The following is a 22273-nucleotide window of genomic DNA, read 5'->3' on the forward strand; positions in this document are numbered from 1 at the left end:
GGAGAGAGGGGAGCAGAGGTGGGGAGGGGCCTGACCCCGGAACCAGCTCCTGCATCTGTCCCCGTGCCCAAGCCACGTAGCTTCCAATGGGCCTGGGCCACCTCTCTGGGCTGGATGTCACCCTGTGCAGAACCTTGAAAATCGAATGTAAGGGGTGGGCAGCACTCACCTAGGGGGTCACTGTGGATTTTGGTCAAGTCAACAGTGCCCTTTCTGGTCATGTGCCTTCACTTGTCCTTTATCTCAGGATCTGAGGAGGAGGAGAAAGGAACTCAGGTAGAGATCCAGGAAGATATCCGACTGTGTTAAGAGAGGACAGACACAGTTACAAGGGGACCGAGGACACTTGCAGCAAAGTAAAATGACTTCACAACTATTTCTTCAGAGCTGCAGATGTGAGAGAGCTTAAGCCTGTTTCAGAGTGCAGGGGACAAACGGAAAGGAATGGCAAAATTTCCACTGAAAATTGAAATTTTGTTAAATAGCCTGCTACTGTTGCAGGTATCACTTGAATGAATGCAGGCATATTTCTGTGGGCATTTATAGGTTCACTCAACCCCACCAGCCCCTCTTGCCCCCATCGGGGATGGGATTTCTCAAGCACAGTGCACCTCCTGCTTCGGTGGGCCACGCTTCGGGTCCTCGCCTGGGGCCGGGCTGCTGCAAGGCACTGAGTCCCTGAGGCACGGAATGTGATACACGACAGGAACATCTCTGCTATCGACTGAGGGCCTCCTTTTCCCCCTGCAGTGTAAGAATTCCGGTCACTGAGTTAGAAGCATGCTTCCAAGCTGTCCGTGTCCTCGGCATCCAGAAGCGGAGCCTGGAAGCTTCCGAATTTCTCCAGAATGCAGTCTACTTTCACCTTTGGCAGGTGAGTGTATGTCCTTACACAAGTGGAGGAATTACTGCAGTTTTCCTGGAACTTACTCACCACTAGTTCATCTGATTTTTCTGTGCTAGGATTCAGTATGGCCTGCTAAAAAATCTGGAGTCAGATCTTGAAACCCTGATGAAGAGGATTATTTATTTTATTTCACTATATGATAATCTTTTACTTTCATAATTGAGAATTTTTGGTTCTTTCAGGCATTTTTTGGGGGGTTGGCAAAACAAATTTGCTCTTACCGTCTTTGCGACCTGTTGCTTTGTGCCTCTCACCTGTCTTCTGTCACTTGTGAGGCAGTTCCATTTGTGACCCTGTCGGGGTTGTTCATGTTATACAACATAAAGTCTGTAAAAGTACAGTCCCTTTTACTCCGAAGACATTCCACAAATAACTCCTTAAATCTGGGTGTGGTTTTAAGAAGACAGAATCATTAGAACATGTAATTGCAGGTTGCTAGTGCAAAATCCCCAAATCAATAGTCTAGCTCAACATCTAAAATCTTTCTAATCTACCTTGGATTTGTATGGATAAGTGAAGCAATTTGCTAAGAATTGAACACCAGGGTTAGAATACAGGCTGGTGTAGCTCAGCAGGTACTCCTGAGCCAGCGCTGTGCCAGAGGGTGGGGCCGAGGGAGAGGGCGGGGCTTAGGGAAAGAGGAGGGCCAAGGAGGAGAGGGGTCCTGCCCTCCCTGAGCTGACAGTTTCATGGCAAACACCTTCACCATGTGAAGAACTTGGAGTTTCTTCTAAGAACACTAGGTTTGAAAAGAGTCATAAAAGAACGGGAGTGACAAAATCCAATTTGTCTCAAGTAGGGGAGAGCAGCTGGAAGGTCACGTGGGAGACTCGTCAGTCCAGGTGGGCAGTGTTGGTGGCTTCTACCTGAGCGGTGGTACAGTCAGTGGGACAGTCACCGGGAAAAAACGAACAGATTTTAGGCATGTTTAGATGGTAAAAAGGAAACGATGAATGATGTCTGTGAAGGTAGGATGGAGTAAGGCCCAGGTTTCTGGGTGGATTAATGAGGTAAATGATGGTCCTGCTGTGCTCTGAGCAGGGAAAGCTGCAGAGGGAGCTTTGGGGGAACCCTGATGAGTTCAGCTGTGGATAAAGTGAAAGGCTGTTAAATGTGTGGTCTGGGAGCTCAGGTGAGAGCCAGTAGCGAGTAGGGGGAGGGGAGAGAGACGTTCAAATCATTTTGTCTTGTGAGCATACAAATAATTATGAGTAATGATACACTTACGCCTCTATATTCTGGATTTAACACCCATTAACATTTTGTTATATTGACTGCAGAGGTTCCTAATATTTTTTAATAGAAATAAAATAAGTAGAAACAAAATAGTGGAGTTAATAAACATCTTAGAGTTGATGTGTGTCCTTCTATGTATTTTGATACCTCATCTGTTTATAACCATAATCTAAAAAATGTTAACTAGTTTAGCATAAGTGTTAAACAGAGGGACGTGACACACAGTTTTGGGGCTTGAAGCTGATCTTCTCGGGCAAATTATGTAGCCTCTCTGTACCTTTGTTCCATTTTCTGTGACTGCCCCCGGGCCCCTCATCACAGATGATTTCCTAGACTAGATGATGGGAGGGAGGCTGCTGAAGGGAGTAAGAAGTGGCAACTGCTAGGGACACTTAAGAGAGAGACAAAAAGAGATTGAAGTCAATAAACTCAGTACAAACAAATACTCTCAAAAGAGAAAGAATCCTGCAGTGTTTTGAGCCACTTAGCATAAGGGAAACAAAATCACGTGGACCCAAAACTCTTGAGCATGTGAGTATTGTGCGTGGGAATGTGTCATCAGAAAAGGGTTGAGAAAAGGTCTTTTGGTTTCCCTTGACGTTTCCATTAAGGATGGGGAGCAGAAGTGAAAACCCTCAGCTTCAGTGGAAGCTGCTGTTTTGTGTGAAACTGACCAAACTTTGGAGACCAGTCATCAGAGGTGCTGGCAAATGAAGAGATTTCGGGATTGGGTGGGGCACTTGCTGTGACTTCCAGGTGACCTACTGGCTGGGGGCTGTGAGGCAGGCAGTAGGTTTGCAGGGAGACCCGGGCATAATCCCTGGCTCTGAGGCAGCTGCTCTGACTAGCAGACCTGGGCACAGGCAGACCTAATGGGGCAGCTCGGGATGTGGCCTGGGACACCTGCCGTGCTGAGGGGGAGAAGAGCGCTTCCCTGAGGGGGTGTCCCTGCGGAGAGTGGAAACGTCCTCCTGCAGGGGAGGAAGAGCCTCTGAGCAGGGTGCTGGTTGCACAGGCAAGACCACCCTGAGCACTGAGGGTTTGGGGAGCCGGAAGTCACACAGTGGCCCGAGCAGCCTTGTTCCTGAGAAACTAGAGGGAGAAGAGGCTGAAAAGTCAGGCTAGGGTCAGACACTGTGGTGGGTTATGAGTGACAGTAAAGGACTGGTCAGGCAGGCACGAGAGAACCCTGTGGGTGTCCCAGCTGGAGCGTCACGCCAGAGGGTGGAGCTGAGTTATAGACTTTGCCACTTATTAGCTGTGTGACTTTGAGTAAGGTCACCCCACCTCTCTATATATACATTCATCTGTAAAATGACACAGTGACAAGCTCGTGCATAAGAAGGCTTAGTTTAGCTCTGATCCTCTGTGTCCAGTCCTGTCAGTGCTGCCCTGCAAGTTTCTGCAGTGGCTGCTCTTACCCTGAGATGGGAGGGCATAGAGGGACTTTGTAGCGCCCGAGGGCAGGAAGGGGTTGCTTTAAAAACAGACATGTAGCCGCCTGCAGCTGCAGGCTTGCAGGCAGTTTGGTTGATGGTCCTGGAGAGGACTTTGGAGGCCTTAGCATCATCATAAGACTTGTTTTCCCTTGGGGGCCGGAATTGCCTATGCAGATTAATGTGGAAAATTTGGGCTTCTGGCAAAGCTGTTTTCAGAGATGGTAATATACATAACATATCGTAGAAAATATAATGCTTTTATTTAATCTGTGGAACTTTGCAGCTTTTGGGAACACCTCTGTTGGCCTGGTCTCCACGGATGACACTAGGGGTCGGCAGAGCGTGCGGGAGGGCAGGTAGCCTGCAGTGCTGCTGCGGGGTGTTCTCCCGAGTAGAGCACTCTGCTGAGTTGACTCTTCTCTGAGTTTGGTTGCCAGATGAGCAGACAGCAAATTAATGAGTTCTGGTGGGATTGTATAATGACAGAAAGAAAGAGGGACCTGTAGTTTTTCTGGACTAGAACATGCTTTTGGTTCCTGATCCAGTGTGTTCCATTACAGAATTGATGAGTTGTGTCTATTCTGGGACTTGTCGACTGAAAAAAATGTGTAGCCTGAAAGTTTAGAGTTACACTTTATTAGGCGGGAGGACTCGAGGCGGGATGACAGCCTTCAAATCTGTCTGAGGGACTGCTCCCAAGAAGTAGCGGAGGAACTAGGATTATATGGCAGCTTTACAACAAACACCAGGGAGTTGGAACAATAAAAGATTGCTTGTTATCTAAAGAAATCCAGGCATCTCAAGTTAAAGAATTTAGTGCCTTTGTATGTATCATTTGACCTCACTGGATTCATTCTTTAGACAAGCACCTAGCTATCTAGGGCAATTATCCTGTCTTCTTATTCTCAGTCTGTTCAGAGGGCAGCATTGTGAGTGGCTGTAGAGGCTGGGCTTCAGGTCTGTCCGCACTGGGGGTTGGCGGCAGCCTTGATGACTTGGTTTCAGCATTCTTTGTTTACTGACATGGTTGTAGTATTTTAATTCACATTGTAGTATTTTCATTCACAGACTGATTGTGGATAATCTGGAAAATTGCAAAGGAAACGAGATGGAATTACTGCAGGTACCTTCTACTTTAATAAGCCGTGTGCAAACATAAACATGGAGGAAGCATACATTTGAATTTGGTGGTGTAGGGAAGGGTTTCTGCACATTACAGGAGAACGCAAGGCAGAATATCTCTTCTTTGTTGGCAGGGATGTGGGTCAACCTGTCATTTCTGTAGCGGTTTCTGAGAGCACTTTATGGTAATTAACAAACATTGACAAACGGTGGCACACTTTGCATTTAAGAGCTGACCTGTACAAACGTGTATTGGACAGGTGGATTTCATAGGCAAGTGGTGAGGTGGATTGGAGAGAGGTGTAGCCCAGGCCTGGGCTCAGATTCAGGTTTAAATCACCATTTCCTCACCAAAGGACCTTGGACTAGAGTGTAACCTCCATTAAACTGTTGGTGAATCTGTGAAATATGCATTATAATATTCGTTTCTTCCTGGGTTTGTTGTAAGTTTTAAACAGTATTATAACACACATGAAACACTTAACAGGCACTTAGCAGTGTTCACTGTGTCCTACCGCCCCGCTTAGCGTGTGTTACAGCCGTAAAGGTAGCATGTGCCTGTTGAGGACGTACTGGCAGCCCCTTGAATAGGTTGTGAATTTGGTGATTTCCTTTAATCCTTGAAACTCTACGTGCCATGGGCAGTTATTTTCATGAACAGATGAGGAATCTTAGGGTAAAGAAGACGGTGTAATTTGCCCAAAGTCAGACCATAAATTTGGGTGCAGGGGCCTCTGTTCAGCATGGGCCCCTGGGCTTTCTGCCCTCTCCGTTCAGCACCAGAGCCAGACGTGGAGTCGCCTGTCTCCCAGCCCAGAATATCCGGCAGGCAGCAACACAAACCTGGACCTGTTCTGCTTAAGCAAAAACTCCGGAGGGGAGGCAGGTACTAAAGGGATAAATGTAAAAACAGATGACTGCAAAATGTTATCAGCTCAGAGAAGGAAAGGAACACGCCTCGCCGTGCAGAGCTGGGAGCTTTCCCTTCAGGGCTGCTCTGGGGGCGTTCATTTCAGCTAAACAAACTCCGCTCCTGCACCAAGGCATGAAGGCAGGGTGCATGTAACCAGGCTGACTGTGCCTCGTTGATCATATTCATTCCTAATCCAGTGTCAGCTGTCACGGGCACTTACCTAGTAAACAGATGTCGGCCATAATCATCACGCACTTTGCTTGGTAGTTTTATTGGCCCCACTTTTGAGATGAGGTAATTGAAGCTGGGGAGTTTGCTGCATGCCCGTGATTACCTTGGAAATACCCCTACTGGTCTTTCAACATAGACTGGTGTGGCTGTTACATCCCAGCCCTGTGAATGGCATCGTGTAGCTTCTACCAAGTGGCCCAAATGACTGACATTGATTTTCTTAATCCGTAGGAAATGGTATGTGACAATAATAGAAAAGGTGGTAAGAAATTCTTTGGAAAACTAGAACAAAATCCAATACTTCCCCAGCTGGGGTAGCGTACCCAGTGTCACTCATCCCACTCACAGCCTGGCACCTCCTCCCTCCCGACTCCGTGTTCAGAAGCCACTCTGAGCCTTCGAAGAACATTTTGCCTCGTGACACTTTTGACTAAGACCTATGAACTCTCTGTCCCTGGTTTACTCTCTCTTCAAGGCCATTTAAATTTTATGCAGGCTCCTCAACTCCGATGTAAGAAAAGACTCTTTAAACTTCTTGATGAAGCTCCTTAATGAAGATCTTGTGAAGGAAACCTAGTCAAAACCTGGGAGGTATGCACACAGTGAGTGCATGCAACCTCAGCACTTTGTGAAGTTCAGAATCAGAGGGGTGGGAGACTCAGGAAAGGCTTTTTAAGGTAGAAAGGGGAAAGTGAAAGGATGCAGGCTGTGTGAGACTGAAACATCTCGGTCCCAGCCAGCAAGGCACCTGCGTTCAGGATGGTGTATGGGGAGTACAGAGTTTTCACAAAGAAAGAAGTGGTGGGATGGGAGGGAGGACAGATAGATTCTTTACTAGGGAAGGAAAAAGTGGGCTGAAAATTTACTGGTTGAATAAGAGGACTGTGACATGATGTGCTTGCATTTTGGAGATAAGGGTTTTGTGGGGACAGGCCTAGGAGAACGCTCTCTGGCTGGGGAGTCAGCACAACAGAGAACCACAGAGAACCGGGCTGACCACAAGGCCCCTGCTGGGGGAGGGGCTGCCCGCCATTTTGGTCCTGGGGGCTACTTCTGTCCCTTAGCTGGGGCCTCAGAACTCCCTTCACATCCCAGTCCTGTTGATACAAGAAAACATATGTGGGGCATGGGAAGGGCTGTGTCCCAGGCTTTGGTTGAGCCCCTGGAATGTGCCCCACCAGACGTGGGTCCTTGGCTTCATGCAGGAAAGGTTTCAAGAGCAAGCCACTGTTGAGTAAAGGTAGATTTATTCACAGAGACACATTGAAAGGCAGGAGAAACGCCACGAGGTGTGGGGGTTGGGTGCTCAGATTAAAAGTAGGTACACACTCCACAGACAGAGTGTGGGCCTTCTCCGAAGAGGGAGAGAGAGTGATGACCGCGAGGTGGCGCTGTGTTGCTGGTTTTCATGGGCTTGGTTGTTTTATATGCTGATAATTAGAAGGAGCAGCCTAAGGGCAAGGGGCTGGGATTCCCTGGGATTTGGCCATTTCCCACCGTTTGATCTTTTGTGGCTAGCCTTGGGATGGCCATGGTGCCTTGGGGCGTGTTATTCACCATGTTACTATTACAACGGGTGTATAATGAAGCTCAAGATCTGCTAGAAGTAAAATCTCTTCATCCTGAGCCTCAAGGCCTACTGGGGGTTGAATCCTTCACCATTTTGATGTTAATTGCTGTGGCCTTCCTTGAATGGCTGTGCTCTGGCCCCTTCCATCCTGTCTCACTGTGTTGACACAGAGAGAGCAAAGGCCGGGCCCCCGCCTGTGCTCCTGCATTTAACAGGGAGAGGGGTGGGGTGGGCTGATGATGACTCTGAGTGGTGAGAAGGATGTTTCAGATTTTCCCACGTGGGACATGGGGAAGTGCCAGCAGCCACTGCAGATTTATCTCACGGGCATTATCACTTGTGTCACTCATCTTTTTCTATTTTTCTTTCTTTTTTTTTCAATTATTTAATCTAAATTTAACATCAGGTTTTCTTAGGAAAGAAATTTCTCTTTTTCTTTTCATTGGGGCTCTTTTGGGGGGGGTAGGTAATTAGGTGTATTTATCTGTTAGAGGAGGCCCTGGCGGTTGAACCCGGGACCCCGTGCACGCTAAGAACACGCTCTACCACTGAGCTCTACCACCCACCCCATCATCTTTTACTTTTTGCTTTAGCTGCCAAGAATCTTACGGCTGAATATCTAGTCGGCCTTTAACACTTACCCTGACTTCATGGCATTCGTTTTTATGAGTTTACTTCCCCCTGGTTTCATTTAAGTATTGAATCTCCATTTTCTCTACACTCTAACTTTTGTCTTTTTGTTGTTATGGTTGTTAAGCTGTGTTAAAAATTGTTTAATTCCTCTTTTATCAGGAGGCTGAAAGTAAATAAATATGTAAACAAACTTACCACACTTAAATGTTTTATACATTCTAAGCTGTTTATTAGTTACTTAAAAACCGAATTGAATACTGAAGTGATAACATTTTAAAATTATTTTTTAACATTTTATAAAAGTATAGCTGATTTACAATATGATATGTTTCAGGTGTACAATAATTGCACAATTTTTATTGTTATGCTCCATTTATAGTTATTGTAAAACATTGGCTATATTCCCTGTGTCGTAAGATACATCCCTGTAGCGTGTTTATGTTACATGGAGCAGTTTGTATAAGAAACTTGGGTAATACAAAGTCTGGGGCGTGGCTCTGTCTAACCCATGTTCCCGGTCACCCTTCCTGTCAGAGCCCAGGCCCTCACTCCTGTCTGCAGGGGAGCAACTGGAGGCAGCCCTCATCAGCGCTGGCACCACCCTCTGAGTGGCAGTGACAGCAGTGACTGTGTGTGGACGTGTAAATTGTTGTTCCAGGAGCTTTAAATGCATTTCTGCATTTAATAATTAAAGCCCTCCTGTGAGGAATCATTTTAGGTTTTTAATGAATAATACATTTTATTTTGATTTTGAGAGTTCAAACTTCCAGAAAATTTACTGGAATAGTACAATAAAGGCTTAGATACAGTTCACCTAAAAGGGCACTGTTTGCCCTTTTGTGTCTGGCTTATTTTAGTATAAACTTTCAAGGTCCATCCATGTTGTATCCTCAGTCAGTACTTTATTCTTTTGGCTTTATAATATCCTTTTTCTTTTTTTTTCCGTTTTTTCTCTATTTAAAAATATTTTCATTGAATTCTAGTCAGTTTATAATGTTGCGTCAGTTTATAATTTTGCATCAGTTTCTTGTGTACAGCACAACACTTCATTTATATAGGAACATACATGTATTCATTTTCATATTCTTTTTCAACATAAGTTACTATAAGTTATTAAATATATTCTCCTGTGCTATACAGTATAAACTTGCTGTTTACTCTATACATATTCAGTATCTGCAAATCTTGAACTCCCAATTTATTTCTTCCCACACCCTCTCCCCTCTGGTAACCATAGTTTGGTTTCTATGTCTGTGTGTCTGTTTCTGTTCTGTAGATAAGTTTATCTTTTTGTTTGTTTGTTTTTTTAGATTCCACATGTGAGCGATCTCATATGGTATTTTTCTTTCTCTTTCTGGCTTACTTCACTTAGAATGACATTCTCCAAGTCCATTCATGTTTCTACAAATGGCATTATTTTATTATTTTTTTATGGCTGAATAGTAGTCTATTGTACAAATATACTACAACCTCTTTATCCAGTCATCTGTCAGTGGACATTTAGGTTGTTTCCATGTCTTGCTATTGTAAATAGTGCTGCTCTGAATATTGGGGTGTAGGTATCTTTTTGAATTACGGTTCCTTCTGGATATATGCCCAGGAGTGGGATTGCTGGGTCATATGGGAGGTCAATGTTTTGTCTTTTGAGGAACCTCTGTACTGTTTTCCACAATGGCTCCACCAAACTGCAACCACAGTGTAGGAGGGTTCCCTATTCTCCACAGCCTCTCCAGCATTTATTGTTTGTGAACTTCTGAATGATGCCTATTCTGACTGGTGAGATGTGATATTTGATTGCAGTTTTGATTTACATTTCTCTGATAATGATATTGAGCATTTTTTCATGTGCCTATTGGCCATTTGTATGTCTTCATTGGAGAAAAGCTTCTTTAGGCCTTCTGCCCATTTTGAATTGAATTGTTTGTTTTTCTTTCTTATCAAGTGTAAAAGGTGTTATATATTCTGGGAATTAAGCCCTTGTCAGTCTCATTTATTGCAACTATTTTCTCCCATTCCATAGGTTGTCTTTTAGTTTTGCTTACTCTTTCCTTTTCTGTGCAAAACCTTGTAAGTTTAATTACATCCCACTTGTATATTTTTGCTTGTATTTCTATTGCTTGAGTAGACTGCTCTAGGAGAACATTGCTGAGATGTATGTCAGATATTTTGCCTATGTTTTCTTCTAAGAGGTTTATAGTGTCTTGTCTACATGTTTAAGTCTTTAAGCCATTTTGAATTTATTTTTGTGTATGCTGTGAGGGAGTAGTCTAACTTCATTCATTTACATGCAGCTGTCCAGTTATCCCTACACCATTTGCTGAAGAGGCTGTCTTTACTCCATTGTATGTTCTCACCTCCTTTGTCAAAGATTCAATGACCAAATGTTTGTGGGCCTATTCTTGGTAATTTTGTTTATCCGTTCATTGATGGATGGATATTGTTTGTAACCTTTGGCTACTCTGAATGATACTGCCATGAATATTGATGTGCAAGTTTTTGTGAGAATATGTTTTCATTCTTTTGGCTGTACAGTTGGCCCACCATATCTGTAATTTCCACTTCATGGATCCAGATGGCTGATTGTAAAGGGACTCGAACATCCTTGGATTATGGTATCCAGGGTGGGGGGTTCCTGAAACCAACCCCCCGAGGATACTGAGGGATGACTCTACATGTAGGAGTGGAATTGCTGAGCCATATAACTCTAAACTTTTGAGGAAACACCAGACTTCTCCAAAGAAGCTGCACCATTGTCCCTTTCCATTGGCCGCAAATGAGGTATCTCTGCCTCCTCAACGACACTTGTTATTGTCCATGTTTTGATTAAAACCGTCCTAGTGGGTGTAAAATGAGAACTCATTTTGATTTTGATTTGGCTAGTGATGCTGAGCTTCTTTTCATGTGCTTATCGGCCATTTGTGTATTTATTTAAATCCTTGGCAAATTTAAACATTGGGTCGATTTTCTTTGTATTGTTCAGTTGTAAGCATTTTTTATATATCCTGAATACTAGTCTCTTCTTAGATACATGCTTTGCAAAATTTTTCTCCTATTCTGCAGATTGTCCTTTCACTTTAGTTTTTTTAAGCATTAAAACAATTTCTTTACAGGGGAGGTAATTAGATGTATTGATTTATTTTATTTTTCTTGCTAAGCATGCACTCTGTCACTTGATATACCCACTTCCCCTGTCATTTCACTTTCTTGATGATGTAATTTGTAACAAAAAGGTTTTAACTTTGATGAAGTCCAGTTTATCTGCTTTTTTCTTCTATCACTTGTGCTCTTCGTATTGTATCTAGGAAACCAAAGCCTATCCTAGGACCACAAAGATTTATACTGTGTCTTCTTTTAGAAAGTTTATAGGTTTAGTTTTTACGTTTCTGTCTGTGATCAATTTTGAATTAATTTTTATTTATTTAAAATATGGGGGTCCAGATTCCAGATTCATTCTTTTGCCTGCAGATACTCAGCACTCCCTGCACCATTTGTTGAATAGACTATTCTTTCAATGGAGTGTTGTTGACACCCTTGTGGAAAACTGACTGTAAATGTAAGATTTTCCCCCTGGGTTTTTATTATGTCTCATAGATTTATTTATCCAAACTTAAGCCAGTACCATTCTGACTTAGTACTATAGCTTTTTAGTACCCTTTAAAGTGAGTCCTCCAACTTTGCTCTGCTTTTTCAAGATTGTTTTGGCTGACCTGGGCCCCTTGCACTTCCATATGAATTTTGGGATCACTTTTTCAATTTTTGCAAAGAAGTCAGCTGGAATATTGATAAGGATGCCACTGAATTTGTAACTCACTTTGGGGAGTCTTAACATTTTTAACAATATTGTCTACCATTCCATGAACATGGGATGTGTTCCATATATGTAGGTCTTTTAAGTATTATTTCGGTGATACATCAAAATATTCAATGTACAAATCTTGTAAATTTTTGTTAAATGTATCTCTCATTTTATTTTTAATGCTGTTGTAAATGGAAAGGCTGAGCTTCTTGAGGGTAGGACTATATATTACTTTGTTTATTTCTAGGATTTCTACACAGCAAATACTCTAGGTTTATATTTGCTACATAAATCTATCCACAACTCTTCCCACCCCCGTGTTATAAGAAACCAAGACCCAGGTTAAGCTACCTGAACACGTATGTGGAAGTGAGAAATGAGACCCTTGGGTGGGGCTTTGTGAAGATGATACTGAGAGCTTATTTAGGATGGCTTCATCTTAAATTCCTTTAAACAACACTTTTGGTGTAGTCAGATACATTAAGATCATGCCGTTTTGATGTGCAGAGGAGCTAAGACTATCATTTTCAAATAATTTCTAGTGAGAGTGTTGTACTTGAAATCAAATTTGCATCAATCTTTGAAGATATATGTTTCAGGAATTTTGACTAAAGAACACCTGTCTTTATTCATTAATGACAACTAAATTCTCAAGCAACATGTAAGAGTTTGAGCAAACTGCCCCAGCCCCGTAGTCCTGGTTGGCTGCAGCTGTAACTGGAGTCAGTGCTTACCTCTCCTAGCACGCTTGGGCTGATCTGCTCAAAGGTGTTCGTCCAAATGTTTGTCTGTAGTCTGTTGGACAAAGCCATAAAACATTGATTTAAGGTTGCTGGAATGCAATATATTCCTATTAATATTAACTAAGCACATATTGAGTGCTTACTGTATGTTGGGAATTGTCCCTCAGCCTCACATGTATATTATTTCACTTAAAACTTCATATATTTCCTTGTTATTCTCACTTTACAGATAAGGAGACTGAGAATTAGGTCTTCTGTATTTTGGATGGAGCTCATTATCAATGACAGGAAGTTGTAAGGAAAAAGATATTGATTCATCCTGAGAAAATATTTTTCTGACCGTCAGCAGTGAAGAGGGTGAACACTGAAGAAGGTGATCATTGTTTGAGTGAGACGAGCCCCGGGTTGTACGGAGTCAGCATCCCTGTCATGGACACGGCACGTGTAGATCTGTGTGGTGGGTGAGGCGGCGAGGCCGCGCAGGGAACGCGGATGCCGGGCCATTGGGCTGTGCTCAGGCCCAGTGGGGCTTTCTCCTAAGGGCAGTCGGCCGTCATTGACAGATCTTAAGTAGGGGAGTGGGGTGCTCTCGTAGATCACTTTTGTCTTTTAGAATGCTTAGAAACATTTAGAAGGCTCTGCAGGAGGTGATGTGATGAGTCAGATTAGGGTGGCTGCCAGGTGTAGAAGTGTAGAATTTTCAAGTGGTTTTCAGTCCCAGTTTTGTGGCTGAGTAGCTGTGTCACTTTGGATGATGCACTCAAGGAAGTAAACAATTTATCTAATCAATTGAAGAAGTGATGTACCGACCTCCCAGGACTGCTGTGGCAATCCAGTGAGATAACGTGTGCACAGTGTGCAGCGTGGTCCCCAGCACACAGTCAGTGCTGAGTGAGTGCCAGTGAGTACCTGGTAGGTCAGGTGTGGGTGGTGGGACTCGGTGACTGAGGAAATCTGGGCCCTGAAGGTGGGGTCCAGTCACATCTGTGAGTGATGGGCCTGAGCTGGGAGAGGCAGGGAGACCTTACCCCCCGACCAGGGGCCCTGGGTAGGACGGCTATGGGAGGAGCACCGTGAAGTCAGCTCTTTGCAGGTGGAGCTCGAATTGCCTTTGAGACATCTAAGTGCATTGTCATGAGCTCAAAGAGGAGGTCTGGGCCCGGGCTGTGAATTTTCCTATAATCTTAATCCCTGAGGACCCCGAGGTATTGATCACTGAACGTGAAGACATACTTTACAGGACAAGTGAATAGTAGTATCATCTCTGTCATCAAAGCTCACATCTCTTTATTCATCACAAGTTTGCTATTGGGTACTTACAGAGCTCACTTCACCGCCATCCCCTGGGATCAGGCTCCACAGTAAACAGCTGGTGAGCCTCCCTCTTTTCCAGAAGAAGACACATTTAGCTGGTAGAATTCTGTACCTCGCCAGACTTAGAATTTTAGTTTGTTGTTTTAATTCTATTTTCTGTTAGCCATCTCCTGACAGGAGAGAAGTTTTACCTCACGGACATATTTCAATTAGCTGTTACTGAGAATTGCTGATCTGATCCATAGTGTAAGTATTATATTAAACTTGTAGAGTATATGTCATTTTTCTGTCTTTGCCCTTTAATTTTGTATGCCCCTTCAAGTCTCTATCCTATTTGGGGCCTTATTTTTTTAAATTAAAAAATGTCTATTTGCAGTTAAGAAAACAAAAGAAAAGAAAAAATACACATGATAGCTAAACTTAGAAAATATCTAGTGTGTTTTCTGTCTCGGCAACGGAGGGTTCTAGAAACTCGTGAAAACCTTCATTACACAAGTTTCTTAAAATGCTGATTAAGAAATAAAACCTTCCTTCTTCATCTTTCAAGCTGCACAGCTAATTGTGAAGAAAGTGAGGGGAAATCCTCAGAAGCCAAGACAAACCAGAAAGCAGGAATTCTGGGTGATACACGAGCCTTAGAAGCCCTGGGGTGCCTGTTGGCTCCTGTACTGAGTTTCAGTTGCCTTGACAGGAGGGTAGGAGCTGAGCCCGAGTCTTCTCACACTGGGAGTTGGATGACTGATCATATGTAAGGCCAAGCCCATCCCGAGAAGCATGGTTTACTAAAGGGTTAACTATGAAAAAAAATTCCTCAAGGTAAGACATTAAGGAAAGTCAATTTTTTTGGAAGAGGGGAAAAATAACAAATCCAAAGTAAGGATATAGTTTAAAGCTCTTCTGGCATGAGAGTAACCACAAACTCCTGGCAGAGAATCACAGCTACTCCTGGAATGAGAAGCTGTGGTTTGAATGAATCAGTGAGCAGCCATTCCGAAAAAGGCCTCCAGAGTCTTGAGGATCAAGATACTTGACTGCAAACACCTGTCTTCCAAGGTCTCTATCAAATAACCAGAAAGGTTTTAAAGGAAAGAAGCCATAATCATAGTTTTATTTCTTAACATTACTTTATGCTAGGAATTCAGAGGTGACTATGGAGTTGTCTCCTCTTTTATGGACCTTACCTTCTCTTTGGGGAGACAAACTGACATAGTTGGGGAGCTTGGTGGAGGGAGGTGATAGTCTGTTGCAATTAGCCAGGAGAGGAAATTAAGAAAGCAGTGAAGGGTGGGTGAACTTTTTAGCTAAGGACATTCTTGTTCTGCTGGCCCTTAATTGCAGGCTCAATGAGTAGTCACTGGAGGGAATAGATCTTACGGAGGATGGACTTAGCTCAGGCCTCTTTAGAATGGACAAGTGAAGCTGGAGAAAGACAGTCAAATCTGTGCAGACATTAAAGTTCACTTGAACGTGCTCCATCCCTGAGCCAAAGATAGGAAAAATATGCAGCACTTCTTAAGGACAGAGGAGTGGTTTTTAAGGTTCTCCAAGAATGAAGCCCAGGGAACCGAGATGGCCAGTTGTCAAACTGTGACTTTGCACTTAGGACGGTGTACCCACCAAGGGTATTGGCCTTTTATACATTTCCATTTCTCTTTAATACATGTCAGGTGATGAGGACGTGGGCACAAGTGTTTGACATCTTGTCGAGGCGACTTTGTGTACCTGCCTAGAAACGCGGGCACGGCTACAGCTGCGTCACACATGTTGCCGCCCATCCCACTCCCCGGCTCCGTGATCACGGCAGAGTGGTTCCTTGTTGACCTGTCCATCTCCTCTGTGACATCATAACCCATGAAAAGACCGGAGAGTATTAACTTGGCTTTGTTAAAGTCAAAAGAACAGATCTAATATGGAGTCAGATTTGTTCTTTCCTATTTCAGTATTGCCATGGAGAAGACAGTTTGGGCAGCTTTTTATAGGGTCCTCGAGGCTTTCTCTCTCAGCCTCTGGGCACCTTTATTGAAAACCCTTCATAGCTGTCTGGAGTGCTGGAAAACCACTCCGACTGTTTTGCCCTGAAGATGTGTTCAGTTTATAACTCATCTCTACTCCTTGGAAAACAACTCAATAAAAACTCAGTTGGTTTTCCACCAGCCATGTGCAGGGGTGAGGGATACCTTGTTATTATTTCATAAAATAATAATAATAATAAAAATAGTAATAATAAAAATAATAAAAATAAAAATAAAAATAAAAATAAAAATAAAAATAATAATAATAATAATAATAATAATAATAAAAGAAGTCTTAAAACAGCACTGGGCACATAGTTGAGAGTCAATAAATGCTTCCTGGCTTAAATCAAAAGTGATGACTCAGTGATTCCATGGCTGCTGTATTTGCTGAGCTAGTTACTCCTTTGCTCCATTACACATTTTTTTAACTGAAAAAGAAATACATGCAAATGGTTAAAAAAATTCAAACAGCACAAAAATACACAAGTGAAAGAAGTTTTCCCTCATCCTCTGTTCTTCCGGCCCTCCCTGGAGATGCCACTGTTTACTATCCTTTGGGTGCTTTTCCAGATATGCTATGCACATTCCCACCTATGTATGTAAATTCCTTTAAAGTTTTAGTTATTTTTAACTTAAAGGGATTTAAATCCTCAAGTGGCTTCTGCCTGGGTAATAGAACAGAACAAATCTGACTCCATATTAGATCTTTTCCTTTGACTTTAACCCTATGCTCTGTCTCCTAGGCTTCATCTTGCTTGTAAAACAATGTTGCTTAGAGCCTGAAATATACAGGAGAACCTATTCTGAAGGCTCTGATCTTTAAGTATATTTAACACATTTTCATTCATAAAAAGATTAGAAATTGCAGAATAGAAAATAACGTTTGTTTTGTTAGAGGTTTACAGAGATTTGACACAGACAGATAGCTGCAAGAACAAAGGATTCTAACAAGAAGGAATTCCTACACCAAGAAGATTGCAACAACCAAGCACGTAGGAAAAGAGCCTGAATTCTGACTTGGGGAGATGGTTTTCCAGGACATTAGTTTGCCATCTAGGTCTACAGAAACTTGCTATTCCATACCCCAACACCTGGTCTCCCAACTTATTGGCCTGTCCTGCACTGAAGAGAATGAATTTGGATTTGGTAGCACTCCTATATACCTAGCAAGCTGGGCACTGGAACTGAGTGTTATGGAAACAACAGGCCAGCCAAGGAACAATCACCACTCGGAGTGTTGGCGTACTCAGATTTATTATGCCGGCGGGCTCAGAGGGGCTTCTGCTCCGAATTTCTGAGCACCCACCTCCAATACATACACATGAAGTTTTAAAGGGTTAATTACAAGTAAGGGTGTATTAGCCAATAAGGCTCAAGCAACAAAAAGCAAGGAATCAGCACACTGGTGCTTGTCAACTTGTAATAGACACTTGTTGAGCTTCGATTTACGGCTTAGCTTGTTAGCCCAGTAAACTGACACTAAACTTCAGATTTACGAGTTAGCCCAGCAGAATTTAGATCAGTAAACTGACACATCACACTTAGATTTGTGACTTAGCTTGTTAGCCCAGCTGGGCTTTTCCTTCACATGAGGACAGCTCTCCCACACCCAGGGAACTACTGTGAGCCCTAGATGGTTCCACTAGGGTGGAGTGTGGTTTACCCAGGACGGATGGGGACTATGCACCAACACTCAGGCAGTCTGCTCTGTCTGGGGCTCTGATCTTGAACCACCCCGCTCCCTGCCAGCCCAACACCTGGGACAGTGGAGCTAAGGCAAAGATCGTGCCTGCCTGTTTCCCAGCGTGTAAAAGGGGAATATGTACTCTTCCCAAGGTAGTTCTGAGCGACAACACCTGCGGGTGCTTGGTTCCCAGACCAACAGTAAACCCTGCTCCGCGTGGGGGCAACAGGTGTGATACCCGTAGGGGTTCTGCAGCAGCATCGGATGGAGGGCTGGATCAGGGAGGTAAAACTTGAGCTGCGGGCCTTGAAGTGTTACAGAAGGGTACAGAGGCAGGACTGCCGCCTTCTTCAGGGTGCCACCAGAGGTGAAGATTTTTCTCTCCATCCTCGCTAGGACCTTACCTTTCAGGATCCCTCCATTCTCTCTGCTATTCCTGTCCATCTGTCTCCCTCCACTTTTTCCCTCCTCTCCTCCCCCTCCCATCTTTTCCCTCCCTCACTGCCCCACCTTCTCTCGCAGAACCCAGAGCGGATTGCTGGCCCTCCTGCGCATGGGCGGTCGGTGTCAGCTGGACCGCGGGTTGGAAGCTCCAGCTCGGAGCCGGGGATTAGCCCCAAAGGCTTCTCAGCTCTGTCGCCCGGCAGGCCTTTAGCTCCTGCCCGGGGCCGGTGCCTCTGGCCGTGGAAGTGCAATGTGGGGTCTCCCGGGAAAGGGGTCAGGTGGCTGCGGGAGGGCGGTCCGCGTGTCACAGACCACGAGGGCGCGAGTCAGCCTGTGTTCAGCTGAATTGCTCGGGCCAGACCCCTCTGCCCGCGCCACCTGCCCCAGTGCCCCAGTGCCACAGCTTCCCGGGGCCAGGTGTGCACCTGCCGCCTCTCACCCAGCCGGGCTCCCCTCAGTCCGCTGCTGGCGTCCCCTTCCCCTCTCTCGCCCGCGAGTCCTCTCCTCCCTGGCTTCCTCTCCTCGGCCACCGGCCCATCCCCACAACTGGGCGGGCTGCGTCCCAGGCGGGCGGGGTCTGCGGACCCGGACGGGGCAGCTGGGGCTGGGGCTGGGGATGGCCTCCGAGCGGGGCTGCAGCCCGCGTTTCCACCCATTTCCCTGCCCCGCGACTCCGGGGCTGCCCTGGTCTTCCTTTCCCGCTCCCTGAGGAACAGCTCAGTGGCGTCTGCACTGCTCCCTGGGCTGAGAGCCTCCGGCTGTAAAGCCCAGCTACTGGTGGAGTCGGGAAAAGGGATCCTCAGTGCCAAGCGAGCTTCTGTCTCCTCCCTCAGTGTTTCTGCCCCAGGTAAGTACCTTGAACACTTTCACGTGTTATGATGGCGGTGCTTGTTGGTGTCATGTGTTTTTATAGTGAGAGGGATTACAGTGTTGAAAGCAGGGCTTGGTTCAGTTAAAAATGAGCTGAAGGCATAAGGCTGTGTCATCCTCCTTCCTTCCCTCTCCCAGGGTGAAAAGTGTGACCATCGATTTTAAAAAGACAGTTACATTCCCTAACTAGCCCAGCCCAGCTAGGTGTGTTAACAGGAAGAGCACCACCAGAGGCGTTGGAGACCCAGGGACATTGCAGTCCTAAAGAGCTCCTGGCACAGTTTGGTTTGTTTTGGTTTTTTGTTTTTCTTAAATTGTGGGGCAGACTAAGTAGTATAGAGGGAAAAATAATTGTCAAGAAATATTTTTTCATATAACAGCTTTATTGTGATATTTTTCACACACCATGAAGTCCACCCATTTAAATGGTACAATTCAGCAGCTTTTAGCATATTTACAGTTGTGCAACAATTATTATTCCAGAACGTTTTCATCACTTCAGAAAGACCAGTGGAAATGAATGACCAATCCACCCCTCCCCAGTGGTGGTTCTAAAGAAGTTTCTTGGCTATTCTTGACCATAAATTAACTTGTTACATTCCATGAAAAATCTGGTAGGAATTCTAATCAGAATTGCAATGAATCTGTCTATCAAAATAGGAAGAATTAATGTCTTTATGGCATAAACTTCTTCTACTCATGAATATAACTGGGACCCTATATTTTCATCTCTCCAGAGCCTGGCCCATGGGAAGTCCTCACTAATTGTTGGGCTTGTGAATGATGAGATTCTATACATCATTAGTTGCAACTGTAGCCTTTCACAGAAGAGAAAATTAACCTCAGTGAAGCCAAGTGACTCTCTGATTGTCAGAAAGAGTGACAGCCAGTGCTGGAGTGATCCAGTGGACTTGGTGCTTGCAACTAAACATATTCAGCAGCTGCAGCTAAGGGGATTAGAGTGTTCTTTTATTTTTCCTTAATGGCTTTGCTTTTATTTTTACTTATTTTTTTAAATTAATTTTTTTGAAGTGTAGTCAATTTACAATGTTAGTTTCAGGTGTACAGCAGAGATTCAGTTATGAACATATGCATATGTGTATAAATATGTTTTAGATTGTTTTTAGTACAACTCATTACAAGAAATTGAATATAGTTCCCTGTGCTATATAGTAGGTCCTTGTCATTTATTTTATATTTATTAACTTGTATCTGTTAATCCCCCCTTTCCTGCCTGCTAACCACAGTTGGCTTTCTATGTCCATGAGTCCATTTCTAGGAGCACCATTTTTCTTAGTAATATATGCTGGTTGGCTGCTTTCAGTTTCAGTAATTCCATCTGTGGGTGCTTTTCTTCTGGTGGCCTTTATGTGATTTGTACACGTGGTAATAGAGGTCTGTATTTGGGAGAACTCCAGGCCTCGTGTAGTCCCTGGTACAGAGTTCCCACTGATTTGATGCTTGAACTGGGAAAAAAACATAGTAAATGTTGGAATTTCCAATATGGTTGAGACTTCCAGGTTTCTATAACCTGCTTAGCCCACCTTAATATTGGCTGCACCCTTACTTGGTAATTTGGTGGAATTCCATGGTATGGTGGTGTAGAGACAGGGCCTTTTATGCTTATTCTCTTTCCTTTTTCTAACACTCATTCTCCTGGGTCTCCCAGATCCTCCCCCAGCAGTGCCAAGGGCTGGCTTGGTGCTGCACTGAGGATATATTTATTAATAAGGACCTTTCCTCATCTCTTCTGAGCCTCCATTTTTTTCTCTGCACAATGAGGGCTTAGACTAGATATGTGCTTTTCAGTTTCTTTTAAAGCCATGTTTCCTTTGAGAAACAGAAAATGCAAATCACTCCTCCCATCCCAACCCTTTAGATTTTGATACAGCCTCCAAGGAGTGACATAGCACTTTGTGGAAAATTGATGTGATTGTGATTCCAGGTGACACAGAAAAGACTCTTCAGAGATTTATTGCAGGGAGAGGGCAGGAAAGGTGCAGTATGTCACACTTTCTAGTGTGAGCACTGGAGCAGTGGCTTGGATTTAAATACGGTGTCTGACGTGGCCTCTCTCTAATCATGTACAATGTGATAAACTTCTCTACCTCAGTTTTTCTTGATGTGTCAAGTTGGCGTGATAATATTTTAGGGCTTTTGTGAAATATTATACACATAATCCATTTGTGTTTCGGAAGAAATAAGACCTGCTAGGGATTCAGGGATTTGTTTAAAAAAAAAAAAAATCTTGTCCATAGCAATCTGTCGGTGTGTATTTTGAATTTCCTGGAGGGTGAGGGTTGAGTCTAAAGTCCATCGTCGGACAGGTGGCCCATAGTTTTCTGTGCGCCTGATTGCCCCCTCCTCCCCAGTCCTCTTCCTCAGTCCAGGATTAAGTTCCCTAGTAGATTTACACAGAGGTCTTGTGGAAATGGATTTTCATTTTATTGTTTCACCAAGAAGGGCTGCCATCATGATCTCTGTGGTCAGGTTTTGAAGGGCTGCCATCATGATGTCTAGTCAGGTGAAGGCTATGCAATTGGGAGTTTCTATTTAATAAAAAGAAAAAAATTACAAATAGAAAATTAGAACAAGGGTGATGACAGGAGATCTTGGAAGTGGGCACCATTAGTTTTGTTAGCTTCAGGTGCAGTGGCCTCTTGCCACGAGGACCCATCCTCTTGCTCTGAAGTTGGAGGGACCAATGGGTTGAGTGGGAATGTTAACTGAGTGTATCTCATGTGCTGGGCATTGTCCTATTTGTGCTTTGTGTTCCTTATTTGAGACATTGAGCTCATTTAACCTCAATAGCCTCTTTAAAAAATTAGACTTTTTATTTTGAGATATAATGTAGATTCCCATGTAGTTGTAAGAGATAATATGGAGAGGGCCTATGGACCCTTTGTATAGTTTTCCTTAATGGTTCCAACTTGAAAGTTTGGGGTACAATTCATTACTGACTCACTAACAATTTGAGGTTTGTTTTATTGCCCTAATTTTATTCACGATTAAACTGGGGCTTAGAGAATCACACAGGCCTGACCAGGTCACCCACATGGTTAGTGTCGAGACGGGTGGAACGTGGGCTTGGGATTTCCAGGCAGTACCATTATGATGGTCTGTGGCAGGGAGCAGCATTCACTTTGCTGGTTTATTCATTCATTCAACAAATATTATTGAGTAACCTCTGTGGGTCAGATGCTTTCATAGGGTTATCTGATTCTTCAGCAGTCCTGAGAATCAGGTAATGTTTATATTTTTTAATCTGAGAAAATTAGCTCTAAGAAGTTATAACCCCCCCAAAGGAAATATAGCTCATAAAGGAGCGATACTAAATTTTACAGTCACCCCTTTTT

General features: G+C 43.9%; 1 long non-coding RNA gene across 6 annotated transcripts in view; it reads left to right on the forward strand.

Annotated features, from left to right (window-relative positions):
* LOC141577529 (uncharacterized) overlaps positions 1 to 22273 on the forward strand; it is a 127677-nt gene that overhangs the window by 47572 nt on the left and 57832 nt on the right. For all 6 annotated transcript variants that reach the window (XR_012506685.1, XR_012506684.1, XR_012506680.1 and 3 more), the window contains one exon: positions 751 to 874. This is a non-coding gene — a long non-coding RNA (uncharacterized LOC141577529). The remainder of the gene's footprint in view (positions 1 to 750; positions 875 to 22273) is intronic.

Source organism: Camelus bactrianus, chromosome 4 (assembly GCF_048773025.1).
Source record: "Camelus bactrianus isolate YW-2024 breed Bactrian camel chromosome 4, ASM4877302v1, whole genome shotgun sequence".
NCBI classification, from domain to species: Eukaryota; Metazoa; Chordata; class Mammalia; order Artiodactyla; family Camelidae; genus Camelus; species Camelus bactrianus.